Here is a 16,642-nt window from a genome sequence, read left to right on the forward strand (position 1 = left end):
TATATTTAGAAGATTTTTGAGCGGTTAACTATTTTTATGGAAATTTAGGATGACATAGATTTAGATGAAATGGTCGCGTTTAGATCGGTGTAAGCATCTTAAAACTTTCTATTTTTGGACAAAAGTGAAAAAAAGTAAAAGTTTAATTTTTGAAAATCTTACATCAATATATTCATCATTAGCTCATCAGCCAAAGGTGGAAAAACTCCCAAAATTAAAAACTTTCTATTTACGATCAAAATGACCTGATATTTTTTTCCTTTACATGGGAACCCCCTCTCCAAGGGTGGCAGAGACCTTACAAGAATTGTTGAATAATTCAATAAGAGTTCAATCAAAGACAAATAAATTTAAAATTTGATTAAACTTAAACGCAATGAAGTCCAACAAGTGCTCGTTGACTCATTTAAATGATAGTTTAATACCGTTGAGTAGAGACGAGTCTCGATACTTAGAGTTTGAGTTGAAATTGATTCAAACTAATGTGAATTAAGTGTATATAGTTTTTATGGCATTTACATTTTTCAAATCCAAAGAATATGAGGCTATCAAACTCTAAACAATTTTCATGATCCCCCCACATAAACACAGCTTCAAGCACAATATTCGATGGAATTATGATCTAACAAATCCTAGCTAAGTGCATGGAATAAATTCAATAAAGTGTAATATCGTCCAACGTGATTTAAAGTGTATTTAAAGAGATGTTTGGTGCTCTTATGTATAATTGAGTGCAAATCAATCAATCGTGAGCCCAACTAAGTTCAAGGAGTTTACTTATATACAATTATGTCTCTAAGTTATTGACTTCATTTGAGGTCAATTTTAAAACTCTTTGATGTGAATTGAATGTAATTGACGTAAATGAAGTGAAAGTAAGTCTTTTTGAGTTCAATTTTCTTGATTTGATTATTATTAAGTGTAATTGAGTGCAACAAAATTCGCTTAAGTATGATCGAGTATAGTTTGTAGCCAGCTAGGTGCAATTAACCAAGATTTCCTAGCTTTTAATTGCTTCCATCCAATTAAGGACAAATGATACTTTTGTTTCACTATTGACCAACTCTAGTGAAGTTTTTTTATGGTTAATGGAAGTTTCAACAATAATTACTTTGTAATGAAAGTGTTTTCATTTCCTACATAGCAAATAATGTCTATTAGAAGTGTGCTAGTCAACCTTGGTTTTCTTTATAGGAAATAGAAGATACATTCATTTTCATATATTGAATAGCATGTTACCTAAATAACCCACCTAATTTCTTATATAGAATCAATGTATTATGTAGACATTTTCTTTTCCTACATATATATAAGAAATCCATATTGCTATAACCAGTAGGTTTGCACGCATGTTTGATTAAAGGGAATCACCTAAGATCCTTCAATTTGGTTCGAAAAGCAAAAGAAAGAGATTGACAGGTGGCACGAGTGGAGAGAGAGGTGGAGCAGGAGATGTCTGCGATGGTAAAGTCTCTCTCCCTCTCTCTCTCTCTCTCTCTCTCTCTCTCTCGTTAGGAGTTGCATTTGTCTGGTCGACAGCGATGTGTTGCCCTCTGCGTGTCTTGTCAAGTGCTTGGTGAGCTCACCTGCATCCGCGCATGACTGCATACTGCAAGAGACAGAGAGTGTGACAGAGCATGCAAGCACATGTAATCGAAGTGCAGCCATCTGTGCTGAGCAACCACCTTTGCCCCTGTGCTTTGTGGCCTTCGCCACATTCTCGATAGATGTGGAACACTGAAGAGAAGGGCTGCCGCGAGGAGGTGCATGACGTATAAGGCAGCGCAGGAGGTGCAGGTACATCAGCCAATTCCGATGGAGGGAGCACGCGTCAGGGGAGGGACTGCTGCACATCGGCATCAACGAGGGTGCAGATGGGTGTGGTGCGGCAGAGGAGCATGGCGATGCAGATGGAGACGAGTTCATGATCGTGGTCGTTGGAGGGAAAGTGTGCGCAAACTAGAGGGGATGGCGGGACAACAGAGATCATCTCTCTCTCTCTCGTCTTCGAGGCCTCTTGCGTGCAACGTACATCATCAGGAGAAGGGAATATGCAGGGACAATAGAGTAGAGCAGGATGGGAGACCTGCGTGATCTCTCTCTCAAGCTGTGGCATTGACAGGAAGGGGGGCAGGCTTTTCCTTTTGGAAAAGTTGGGATGGGGAGGGTATTTTATTAGATTCCATCTAATAAGTGGGGTAGAGCCATTAGATACATTTTTACAAAGATACATATCTTTTTCCTATGTAGGAATTGATTTAAAGTTCTTTGTGAAAAAGGTCTGCAATGAAGGGTGGAGATCCTTGGCAAGTACACAATCTCAAAGGTAAATGGGAAATTAACGACCTAGGCATAAAGAAAACAAGCCTTCAAAGTTTCAACTCAAACGGTGAAGGATGATGGATCGCAATTCGTCGCTATCCTAAACTTTCAAAAGCAATGTCAAACGGGAAAACAATGGCAGAAGAATAAAACAAAAGCAAATCCAAAGCTTGAGTTACTGAAAGGAAAACATGGCCGACATGAAGGGTTGCAATCCATGGACCACTAAGGATCCCGGACCGCGATTCATTTTTGAAGGGTGGCCCTCATTCATTCATTTGAAGGGTAAATTTCAACCAGCCAAGTTATATTAAGAGAAAAATTAGAAGGGTTACTTGAAAATTTTTCAATAGCCTATCTTTCTTTTGAAAGGTAAATTTTTTTCTCCCTTCACTGAAAGGACGAAGTGCCTCCAAAGGTTGCCAGAGCCTTAAAAAACGAGCATGTCAAGACCTTGTAATTATTTGAGTTGATAAATATAGTTCACTCACAATTGTGAGTTTTGCTTTAAAAAAACAAAAAAAAAGAGCAGTGATTGTGCTTTTTTGGTAAATTGTGCGATGGCTCAATGTTCCCAAGGAAAGATCTTCTAAACAATGTCAAAACTGCTATCCAAAGTAGTGAAGAGTTTTCTCAGACTTAATTAGGTTTTTTAAAAAGCTTCTTCCACACTGAAAATCTACAAAATTGAAAGAAATTTTGTGTAATAACCTTCAAAAAGCACCGGGCGTCTCACACAAGAAGATTTAGAAATTATCTCATGTAGGAAAACGGAGTCTTTTCCAGTGTTTTTCATACAATGAATAGCATCATGAGCTTTTGCTCAAGAGGAACCGAATACCTAGCTAGGTACGATTGGGGGCAGGAGACCGCCGCCCCCCCCCCACCGGGCTGGCCCAATAGTACCTAGCTAGGTATGCGGTGCCTCCCTCACAGAAGCTCATCCACAAGAAGATTTAGAAATTTTCTCATGTAGGAAAACAAAGTCTTTTTCAATAATTTTCATACAATGCATAACATCATGAGCTTCTGCTCGACCCCAATCGTACCTAGCTAGGTATGCGGTGCCTCCCTCATCGATCGATAAGAGACATCTCAACTTTAGGGGTGACATGTGGGCTTGTAATTGTCAGGGTCGGTGACCTCCCAATAGGCCAAGGGATATGCATACTATGAATAACGTATAGCCTAGTCACTCATCTTTTCTGTGAAGGCTCGAGTTTGAGAAAGAGATTTTGTGAAGGCGGACAACAATAATTATAGGGCGTAGGGGAAGGCTCAATCAAAGCGTGTAAATTAGACGGGTGTGGCTTCATGTGTGTGAGAGACGGCCAGACCTGTCCGGCCAAAGGGTCCGGCAGCCCTTTATTCTGTGCAGCCCACCAGCTCGAGAAATGGCCATGGCTGCCAGCTCATGTTCTCTTAGTCGTTGCCTTCTTCTCAGTCGAGTACAAGCTGTAAGTTTCCTGTGAATTGTAATGCTGGCTGCAACTCTCTCTCTCTCTCTTTCTCTCTCTCTCATGACAGAGTGTGTGTGTGTGTGTGAGCAGTACTGTAGTGGCACGAAGCTCTCTCTCTCTCTCTCTCTCTCTCTCTCTCTCTCTAGTCTCAGATACCACGTCTTGAGGTCATCCCTTGTCGGATACATCTTCATACTACGTTAAAAGCTTCTCATCGTCTTCTCCCCTCCCTCTCTCTCTCTCTCTCTCTCTCTCTCTCTCTCTCTCTCACACACACACACACACACACACACACACGCAGTCAGTCTCTCTCTCTCTCTCTCACACACACACACACACACACACACACACACACACACACACGATCGTGTTTTGTGTAATATAAACAGTGCAACTAATTTGCGGTTTCCTGCGCCAATGAGAGCCTGAGTGGGACCACGTTGACAGCGATCGAGCTGCGCTGCCGTGAATGGCAACTCCGTGACGTCATCGCTAAACCTGAGCGGCAAGGTGGGCAACAACAACGGCCAGCTCACCTGCCCCGGCAGCAACTTTGCGGCCTCCTGCCTTAAATGTATCACCTCAAGATCCACAGGCAAAGATAGTTCCTCGGGCTCTAGCACTTGCAGATTTTGAGCAGCTTTTGATCATTAGTATCAAAGCTTTCCATTCTCCAATCCTTCGGCACCTCCACCACATCCTTGATGGTTGGAGTATTCTTGGAGTATTTTTTCCTTGATGACCTATGTGATTGAGGATTTTAAAGTGAATTCAATAAAAAAGTATGCTCCTTTACGAAACTATGCTCTCTATTCTTCAACATACAAAACAATTCCTTGCATTTTGTAGCCAAAATGCCAAAAACTATGCATACAAGTTACAAAATTCTAGATAATCCTTCACCATATTGATCACCAAATAAAGAACGAGAATTGAGCTACTTCATTAAGATAGAGAGAAGGTGATGTTATCCTCCATAGAAGTTTTAGACAAAAAAGTGAAAGAAATACACGCTCTACAAGCTACAAAATTGGTAAGTCCAATAATGTTGTTTTTCCTTAAAGAGAGATATGTATCATTTAATCCAAAGGTATTTTCTAATTAATGGGACCATTTCACACCTATTGATGCCGATTGGGTAATTATAATCTCCATTCCCCAGATATGAGAAAATCGACTCTTTAAGGGTGTAAGCACATTGATGCAACACACTTTTTGTGCTTTGTAAGCTACCACATATATAGCATATGTCATAATCATAAAAAATGGACAAAATATAGTATGTCATTTAAACTATATTCATTTTCATTTTGAAGTCTTCATTCAAAGGGACGATGGCATGATTTCAAGACTTAAATTACACAAGAAAGTAGTGGCATAGTCATGAGGATGCAAGGGAGAGGGGCAAGGCCATGGGTAGGAGCTGGAATATGTGCCTATTCAATTTGGCAAGGAGCAAGGGACACACTCTACATTCAAGGGAAAAAAAAAATCCTCAAGGAATGCTAGCCAGGAAGATAAGTCTCATGGCTCAAAAGAGGACATTCCACGAGAGAAACCTGCTAGTAGATCGTCTTATGATGAGCTACCATGTCATGGAAAGATTCAAGCAAAAAAATGCATAGTCAAACCTCCCTCTCTATCCCGTCAAAAAGAAGGGGAGGTTGTCTATGGATTCCCCATTAATAAAGATCGCTACTGCATTAGCAGGTAACCACACTTACTTTGTTTTGCTCTATCATCCTCTTCCCTTATTTGTGCATGCTCTACTTACTAGAGATTATCTTGTTCCGAACTCCTATGAATTGTATGTTGATGCACAACCTGAACAGAAAACCCAAGTACCTACTAGGTACATGGTCAACCTAGGTCAAGGAAAGCTTCAGGAAGGGGACATCAAAGTGCAAGGATATGTTCTTTACCCTAACCTATGCTCACCCATCAAAGTACAAGGATATATTCTTTACCTTAACCTATGCTCACCCTTAGAAGTATCAAATCGTGGAATCATTCTTGGAAAAAAATCACTCATACTTAACCAAAGATATGGTTACTGTGAGAAGGTCAAATTTAGGGTCCGCAAGAAAATTAATTCTACTATGTACCTCAAGACTGGTTTAGTAAAGTCTATGGCCATATCCTCAAGTTCAATCCTCAGAGTGTCACCATCACTTTTAATGACTCTGATAATCCTAGTTATCTCTCTGGTACTTTGCTCAAGGATATCCTATGGTGATCTACCCAAGTGAGTATTTCTATAGAGAGGATGTCAATGAATGACATGCCCATGTAAACTATATTCATGCATTACTGCCCCAACAGATATCTCTCAAGGGGAAGAGTGGTATAAGGAAGAAGATGTAAGTTTAAGTGATCAAGTAGAGGCCAGGTTTGAAACTTTGAACCTTGATAATAGGAACCAAGAATTTGTTTTATTGGACCTTTACACATTTACGCACCTTTGTTAAAGTAGCATGTAACCTTTTATCATTTATGATTGGAAAATTCAATTTTGGATTGATTTAAAATGCTGTAAGGTAGTAACCTTTTAGTTGTAACTCATGTTCTATCAATTCTTAACTAGTTTGAGCAATGGGATATGTGTGTAGATGACTGACATTTTGCCTCAGGGAATATGGGTAAATATACTCCTCAAAGAGCATCGGAGGTGAAGCAGCTTATCAGAAGCAAATGAGACAGAACAAAGAACAAGAGATTACTGTCAGTGGATTGTGTTGTACCAAATACCTTTCAAGCATGGTATCATTGCACTGCAAGAAAACCCAGAATTCAAACCGCCATGACACAAAGCGACACATGTGGGAAGCATTGAATGGGTGCAATCAACGTTAGGGAAGGAGATCATTGTCACTAGCCTACTACTGTACATCAATTCCCATAAACTTGCCCTAAGACCAAGCAACAAAGAAGACGTGGTTATCTAGGACTATATATTGTGTTCATTTTTATTTAAAATAACATCTATCTTGTCTACAAAAGGTGTTTGAAAATATTAGGTTATATCATATGATTAGTATCTCATTGAGCCCTTTCAAATGCTAATTTGAGCAAAGTGTTAGTCTCAAAGCTTCAAGTCTTAATAAACTTTGTGCTAAGAGTCATAGTTATTAGGCTTATGCTTAGGCTTGAAAAATTGAGCTTATCTAAGTCATATAACTTTGTGCTAAGAGTCATAGTTATTAGGCTTATGCTCAGGCTTGAAAATTGAGCTTATCTAAGTCATATTTCTCATGCTGATAGAGATGAGCTTAAGAGTCAAAGTCTATTAAAAATTAATAGTGGTGGAGTTTTATAGAGTCATACACTCATGCATAGTGCGAAATAAGATGAAATCACAGATCTACACTAGCAAAAACTCTTCTTCCAAAGGTGACAACTTGTAAATCCATGTCATGTACTTTTAGTTACATCTTCTTCTTGAAGAACCCCTCAAAAATCTTTCTTGCATTGCATTTTTCCTTTAGGATGTGAGCATATAGAACGTCACATCATTGGGCATGTGTATTAGACACTATTTTTGCTTCCACCTTTGCATCTTGAGTGGACTACAATAGGCAAACAAACTTCCCATATTTCTATGTCCCTTATATTTGATTTGCTACCATATTTATTCATATATACATCAAGAAATAATCACTTCAATACTTTGTTAATACTGCAACAATACGTGTATCCCAAAGGAAATTTTCTCCTAATGGTCTTTTTCTTTTGTTATCCAGACATTAGACCTTAATCTAGATTCCTCATCTCTATAATTCGCTTGTACACACCTCTAATAAATAATGAGAAAATATAGCCATTATACTTCTACAATGAACAATACTACAACATCCACTCACACTTTAGATATTTGCACAAATTTGGACCTTCACGATGCTATAGAAAGATCATGAACCTCACCAAAAACTTCATTGAAAAATGAAAAAAAAAGTCCATCAACATCACACTTTAGAGATTTTCACAAATTTGGACCTTCAAGATGCTATAGCAAGAAGAACCACACCCAAAAAATTCATTGATTACTGAATGTTGAGAAGACAGAGGAAGAGAAGAATAGAGAGACGATACATAAAGATTACAACCCCAAAGTATGTACAATACTCATACTCAATGCATATATATAGAGGGGACCTAGGGGTTGTATATATAGAAACTATATATAGCTCAACAATATTCCTCAAACAAAGGTCCCTAACTATGTATGAAAAATCTTTGAGGTCCTAAGGAAAAAACCAACAGCTCTATATATAATTACTAATATTATAATAAATATTGATGAATTGTACAACGAATGTTGTTAAGGAACTACATCACTCTATGATGTGATCAAAAGGCAGAAGAAAAATAGCTATAAAGAAAGTTTTCATAGAATAAATACCATTCAATTTCTCTTCAAAATTGTCCACTACCTTTACTTTGTCATATTCTAGCTTTGTGTGTAAGTTTACTCTATCTTATTGTAAAGGTAGCAAGAACCATGTACATAAATGTCATACCATGGGATGTAGTCTACACTATTAGTGCATGAAGGCTACAAGAGGTTATCAATATCTTGGAAAACACACTCAATAACTGATCAATACAACACTCAACTATATGCTAGACAACAAAAACTAATTGTAATATTCACAAGAAAACCTTGATGATTCAGTGAGCAAATAAAGTCCAATCATCGCCAAACTTATAGGTCGGGTAGAGAGAGCCTAAACACACATGCCCAGGGTCTCAAATCCACATTTCAACCACTTTCTAGAAAGATTATTATTATCTACAAGCCTATTTTGATATAGTCTCTTCCAGTTCAGATTGCACCCAATAGCTTATAAATGATTGCCTAATACCTCTCTTATGCTTTAAATCTAATTTGGATGCTTAAATATTGAGTTATCAATAGATTAAGAAGAGGGTTAGCTAAACAAACTCATGGAATCATCACAAGAAACTTACAATGCCGTGTAGAGCTTTCACATGTGAGCACATCAAAGCAAACATCACTCCACATAGATTTTTTTTTCGAGAGAACGATGTCTGCAATAATAGGGAGCCAAAAACTGGGATGAGTTTGAGGGAGCAAGAGATGGATTTCAAGAGTCTTTTTCATTTGGTTAGGATTATCAAAAAAACGCTGAAAGAGAACCAGGTGGTGATGATGAACTTCAACAGACTAGTTCCTGCTTTTTTGAACCTTAGGTATGCATTACCCATGAAAGATGATGAGTTTCCAAGATTCTATCATAATCTCTATCCAAAGTATAATGAGTTAGCTGATCAACAAAGGTATTTGCAGATAGTTGATCAGTTAAGGGAATGGTATGAGCACAATAAAGAAGAATGGGTTGCTTAGAAGAATGTGCTTAATGACAACAAGCAAAAAACCATACTATCATAATTAAAGGAGGATCTATATAGGCTCCAAGGTATGATGGATCCATTGAGGGATCAAATCCATACAATGATTTGGTGCACCAATGAGCTCATTCAATTGTCAGTAGAGGCCTCCAAGATTCTAGAAAAGGACCTAACAAACAAAGCAACATCTGAGCCACAATTCAAAGAAATGGCTGAGGTGTTTTTCAAAGCTCAGATCAAGGCCAACTAGCCACTATTAGAGGGTTGGATACACAATGCATGAGTCTATCATAAGGTAGCTAGAGCTAGACTCACAAGGGAAGGTGCACTTTCTATGATGCTAAAAGAAAGACCTAGAATGCTATGATGCCACACAAAGTTGAAATGATGACTGATCGCAGGTGCAGTTGGAGCAAGAAGCCTATCATCGCATTCAAAAGGAAAGTATTGGAGCCAATGCTTAAGGAACAAGCCAAACATTGGAAATTTAGGCTCCACCTCAAACCATTTTAGAGACAACACAAAAGAAGACTCTAGGAAAGAGGAAACAGTGACACCCCAGATATTGTGTACGGAAAGTCCAAGAACCAAGGTGTGACACAACTATAGTTTTAGAGAAGTCTGAGACTTGTTATGGTGGAGTGAGTTGGAAGGAAACTGGGTGAATTTAGACTACATATTTTTGAGAATATCAGTCATTTTTAACCACTTATCCCTAAGTATACTAGTCATTTTCAAAAGCATACCTGGAATTTTGGAATACGCCAAAATTTAGAGAAAGGGGAGGAGAAATGTAAATGGTCGGAATAGACCCTAGTTGAATAGCAATACAATCACGAGGAATTGGAAATTATTGAATAGACTTACCACAATAATTGCACATTGTACAATTAATCATAGCCCAATTCGAGTACCTGTAAATAGGACCCATTACTTCATTTTGGGGCTTGTCATTCCGAGTTCTAGAATTACCCTTTTGTATTTGTTGAGCATTTTCTATGAGCATCCTTTAGCTCTATTATAGTTGTATTTAATGTTACTTGTACGATTTTCAATATTTGAATACATATGAGCTCCAGTCTCTTATCTTTTGTTTCCATTTCAATCTTTGTCTGGCTTGTCTGCTATCAAAAGTCTGAACCTCATTAGGGAAAATTTGGACTCTCAAAGGGGTCCTATAAGGACTTTGACTTTCTCTCCCTTGTCCAAAATGGACGCATGGTAAAATTTGTACAAATGAAATCAAAACTTATCGAACCCTTTGGAATTAGAATGTACTCATCGAGCTCTATCCATTGAAATATATCATGCCATTAGATTCCTTATATTTTAGAAGATTCCATTTTTTGATGTGACAACTCTGTCTTATAAATGGAATCTCTCCCCACATTTTAGCTTCAGTGGGGAGGCTATAACTTCTACAAATAAACATTAAATTTGTTGGAGTTTTTGGATTTAGAACCTACTTTGTAAGATCTTTCCAATGATATGTTGGTTGATAGGGTTTTGACAAAGTGTTTATAGACTTCACCTTTTTGCCCACTTTGGAGAAGCAGAGAGACATAGTCAAACATCCTTATAGGACCCCTTCAATGAGAGTCCAAATTTTCCCTAATGGAAGTCTATATATCTAATCTCATCTGACTAACTCTAAGTCTCTAGCCTATAATGACTGTCAAAAGTGACCAACTCTTTTCCCTAAATAGTTCCCACATGGGAATACACTTGCAATTAATATGACTCGGAAATCATGTCAACTATGCTACATGACGTCTTAACTCTTGATGAAATTGTCAAAAGAGAGCACAAGGTTACACAAAAATTGACCATAGTTTGGTCACTCCTATTCCATATACAAGAATAGGGCAGTTGTTCTCTTCTTTGCAAGGAAAATACCCCTTATGCAAGATTTTGGGTACAACATAGGTGTTGGATTCAATGGTTTGCTATCAACAAGGTCTTCTACTCAATGTTCATAGTTGTTTAAGATTCAAATTCTACAAGAAAGAGGAGAAACTAGCATTGGATTCAAACAGTCTGTTGTCAACAAGATCTTCTATTCAAAATTCATGGTTGTTTAAGATTCTATTATATAGGAAAAAGGACCAACTAGCTTTTCCATCCATCATTTTTCTCCGTGGCCAAATAGTGTGCATTATAACTTGGAAACCCATTAAGTTGATTAAGGCCTAGTTGATCAGGGTTGAGCTTGTTGATCTTCCCACCTTCCTATGGCAATATATAGGTGAGTTGGCTGAGTCATTAGGGAAAGTCTTGTTCTCCTCCACAATTCACTGTCTGAACCACAATAAAGCTTGAACCCTTCGGCAAACAAAACGTAAGTTCCTTGAGACCCTCAAAATCAAATTGGAGACAGTTGGGAGATCCTTAAAATACTTGACAGACCAAATGAGGTCTTCATTGTAGTGAGAGATTCATAACAATCAGAAGTAAGTAGATTAGAGAGAATGTACTCAATGAAATGAAATGAAATTTTCTTGATTGATTAGAATGAGAGAGAATTACAAGCTAAGCATTATGGCCATCTATAGGCTCAATGATGGAAGGAAAAAATTAAGGCAAGAGGGATATGCACCAAAAATGGTAAGGGGCAAGCAACATGTGGGCTACAACATGTAGCATGTGTGCATGGCATGAGAAGCATGTGCGTAGGGGTTCCTATATGTACAAGGTTGTATCCATGGACATAGGGGTGCATGCTAGTATCCTTGGCTTTAAGGATTGGTCATATATTGAGTGTAAGCAAAAGGATTATCCCATCACTCATGGAGGATATGCCATGCTCAAAGACCCTAGCAAATGTGGATACCATATTGGCTAGCCATGAGATGGCTAAAAATAGCAAGGTAGCATGGATCCCAAGGATACTTTGGTGTATCAACTTAAAATCAATATGGTAGACATTGTTAGAAAAGAGGGGACACAAATTGTTCAAATTTATCAATGAAAGTATCCACTTACAATGTAAAAGGGTTAAATGATCCCTCCAAAATCTATACCTTGAATCGTTGGCTTCTCTCTATGGGATCTAGCTAGTACAACAACATACGCTTCATCATAGCACTGGTCAAAACTCTACATTATAGAGGGTTACAATGATTTTGCAAAGGTTTTTCCTCCTCATACTCAAGTGTTTTGACATATATAAAAACCTCTTTACAAACTACTTGGTTACTATACGACCTCAGTAGTCAATGTTTTTTTTTCTCTATCACATCCCCTTGGGGCCCTTTAAACCTGGTTAACGTGTATGCACATAGCAATGCAAGGTCTCATACCAATCTATGGAAATGGTTGGGACACCGTGAAATCTCTCAACATCCTAGGGAGGGATTTCAACATGATATGTCGCTGTGAGGACACTACATATATTGTTACTATTCTTCTTAGGCTAAGTGAGAGTCTTTGGAGGAAACACAATCTCTTTACCTCACTTATGATCTATGAAAATCCACTTGGCACAATTATCAACCCTTCACATTTCATTCCCAGCCCATTTATCCTCTTGTTCTTGGTTTGATTGCTTTTAATTTATTATGCAAGATTGGCTACCCTCTAGGGCACAACTCAAAGTGGACATATAGATATCCCTTTATGACCACTTCCCTATTCTCCTCACATTGCTTGATTGTGTGCAAGTTGACCTGTACAAAGTTGGATTCAATAAACCGCTTATGAGTAAAAACACATTGCCTAATCATCCTAGGTTTTTCTCTAATATTAATACTCTCATTGATGAGATACTATTGATTTGGCATGAAAGAATGTATACAATGAGTGGAGAAACATGTAGCCAAGAAAAAAGATGTAAAGTGCAAAATTCTTTGGTCACTATCATGTAGACAATTCTTTCCAGCCTCAATGAGACTCAGTTGCATGCTCTGGCTGAAGCAAAACAAATTCTAAGATTGCATGAGCTAGACATGGCTAAAATCATGGTGAGATTTCTTTGTCTTCACGAAAATATAAAGAGCCCTTCTAGTGATGGGGGCTTTTCACAAGCCAAGCTCCCATACCCCTCTTCTCTCGTCTCCACCCCATGAAAACCCCTTCTTATGGAGGGAGTGATAAAAGGCATTGGAAAAAGTAAGAAAAAATAAATATATAAGAAAGGTAAAATAGGCCACCTCATGCCTGCGGGGTAGCCCATCCCCACCTTGCCTCCTTTTTCTTCACTGTTGCCCCGCCGGGTGTCCCTTTTCCTCTCCTCCACTCAAAAGGTCAACCCCCTCTCTCTTCCCTTTGTCCTTTCTCCTTTCTCTCTCCCCTCAAGCTACCCCACCTCTTACCAATAATGCATTATAACTCACCAATAATGCACCCTAACTCACATGCAACTTACCCTATCTTCCAAAATAGTATACCCCACCCCCCTTTCTCTCTCCTATCATATCCCATGATCCAAATACCCCCCCCTCTCTCTAAAGGGCGCCATGTCTCTTGTCTTGTAGCTAAATAACCTCCCCCACACTCACACACACTCAGTTTCACTAAAAAAGGTGCCCACAGACCCATCCCCACCCGGTGGTTACCTGATTTTTCTTGTGTTCACACACATCTGCACACAGATTCAACTCTGAACACACTCCTCTCTCTCCCCTCTTGTAATTACTTTATTCTCCATGTCACCTCTCACTTTTTTTCATCAACCCATCTCTCTCTCATGAGACTGCTGTTTTGGCACATATACACACAGCCAGACAAGTGGGGCCCACAGTCACATGGCCTATGTAGATAATGATTTCTTCATTTCTAAATTCTAGAATTTCTCCCCCCCCTCCTCCCCTATATAAAGAGGGGTCACCATCACACAAAAACACACAACATCACCAAAGAACACACTATGCACTGTGTGTGCCTAGTGCACACACACACACACACACACACACCATCACCATCACCGCAATCACCATGCTTGTTTTGAGCATGACCTCTACACCCTTGGCTATGGAAGATGAAGGGCAACTAAATGAAGGATGATGGCCATAATCCTCGTGCGAGTCTTCGCCATCAACTCCCACCTATCCGCCATGTGCTCTACCACTCTCTCCCTTCTCATTCCCCTACCCTATGCTCCCCATTTCATCGCCTTATTCTCTAAATAAAGCTTGAGGTTTTGTGAGTATGTTTTCTTGCAATGTTTTGCCCATGTGAGGTGTGCGAAATCGCCACCTAGTCTTGTGTTTTGGAGTGAGCTTGTGTATGTGTGAAGGGTGTGCGGATTCTCCATCCTTTTGTGGTGCCTAAGTACTAAGCCGCTATACCCCCTCCCTCTCTCTCTCTCTCTCTCTCTCTCTCTCTCTCATTTGATCTCATTCCCTTTCCTCTTCATCATTCATCCCAAGCATCCATCTCTCTTGGATGAAAAATTTGTTATGGTGGTGTGTTGTTTGTGTCCTAGCCGCTGAAGCTAGGTGGTGCCCCCTGTTTGCTTTACCATGACAGGCTCGAGGCGCGCCATTCGGTCCCCGATGTTTTAGAGGCCGTCGGGGTTCGGGGTTCGCTTTGCTCCCGTCATTTGGTGCCCCCACTGAGGATCTTTTCATGAAACCCTTCAGTTTACAAGACTGAAACCCTTAAACTATTGTGAATGGATGAATGGCTAGCAGGATTTTCTAATTGGACGACAGAAGAAGAAGAGCTCCAAGAACAACTAGACGAACTCCGCATCTCCATCGAAGCTCGAGTGCCAGGCATAACGGTAATCGATTTGCAGTGGGAGAGGCAACCAACACGCCAAACCCAGTGGATATACATAGGCCAAGTGCCAAGAAGAAGAAGGAGAAGGTCGAAACCATGTTCGCATCCTACAACCAACCCACAACAACAAAATGGAAGGAGCTCTACACAATAGAGAATCAACACTATTCTACTTTGAGAATCGGGTAACTCAAATCACCGAGGTAATTATCATAGTCAGTTTTCAAGTCGCACCTGATGCTGCAGCACAGATAACGGAAGCATTGGCTCACACTCTCACTAGAGAAACTAGGGATCTACTGAGTTTGTTTCAGGAAAGAACACCACCCTCTCCCACAAGCTTGGACAGTGACTAAGCACCTCTAAGCTTCACATGAATCAGTACAACCCACCTCAAGACAGATCACACATACCAACACGTGTACGCTCAATCAAGGTTATACTGGATTTGAAGGCTCACTACCAGCACGTCATTGACACCATGCCGGGTGGGGAGCGGTTTTTGGAGGTTCTGGCATCAGATCAACCATTTGTCTTACCTTTGGTACAAGGCAATGTACCGTTTGAAGTTTTTATCTATGTCCTAGTATAAGAGGGTATACACGCCTCCTTGTAAAGAAGAAAAAAACTTTTGCAAGTTAAGTAGTGTGTCTTTCTAGCTCTCTCTCAGTAATCATGGCAAGTGTAGCATTTCCAACATTTAAAGGAAAGAAGGGGGAGGATTTGGTAACAGACTTCCTAGATGACTTTGAAGTAGCATGTGTAGTGAGCAACAAAGATACGGATGAATCCCGGGTTAGAATCTTTAAGCATCTCATGAAGCTAGAAGCTAGATCATGGTACAATGCACTTCCACAAGCAACCAAGGATGACTGGGAACCCTTGAAAACCGCTTTTAAGAGGCGCTTTGGGGGAGGTACCACTTCAGAAAAGTTGTGGGACAAGTTGAGAGACTTGAAGCAGGAGGGTCTTTTAGAATATGCCACCTATGAGTCCAAATTTGTTGATTTGTGGGAACGGTGGGTTGAGTCACTGGCTAGGGGGAAAGCTGCACCCGATTTCCTAAAAAAGGATCGGTTCACGCATGGCTTATGGCCGCTTCTCAAGGAGAAGGTGAAAGGTAGATTCCCGGCTACGTACGAGTTAGCCGTTGAGATTGCTCGCCTTAAAGACAAGAAGCTGCGAATGAAAGCCAAAGAAACCGAGTCAACAGAATCAGGAACATCGCGTCGACCAGCAACTACAACAACCACCATTCCACCACCACCACCGGCTCTTGCGGTAAGAGATGACCAACAAGATATGTTGGCCCATATTACTGACCAACTGCAGAATTTGTCTGTTCACTTAATACAACAAGGGAGGAGTCAAGAAAGAGATCAAGACCCTGGAAGAGAACGACGACAAAACAGGGAGTATCATTGCTACAACTGTGGAGAAGACGGTCACGGTATGTACTACTGTCCCAAACCACGACAAAACTATAATAGAGGAGGTAGGAGGAACCAATTGTCACCCCCTAGAGAAAGAACACCCCCACCCCGAGCACCACCCCCACCAACACAAATTCTACGTCCACCCCAGACACCACTACAAGCATCCATCCCACCTCTTCCACCAGCCCCACCACCTGATCGCCCTGTAAACATCATAAGGCTAGAAGAGAAAGGAAAAGCCGTAGTAGTGGATCCACCCAGAGCAAAGGAGAGGGACAAGGGTAAGGAGAAGGTAACCTTTTTAGAACCACTTGAAGCCATGACTGTGAAAAG

Source organism: Adiantum capillus-veneris, chromosome 24 (assembly GCF_014529385.1).
Source record: "Adiantum capillus-veneris isolate H3 chromosome 24, ASM1452938v2, whole genome shotgun sequence".
In the NCBI taxonomy this organism is placed as follows: domain Eukaryota; kingdom Viridiplantae; phylum Streptophyta; class Polypodiopsida; order Polypodiales; family Pteridaceae; genus Adiantum; species Adiantum capillus-veneris.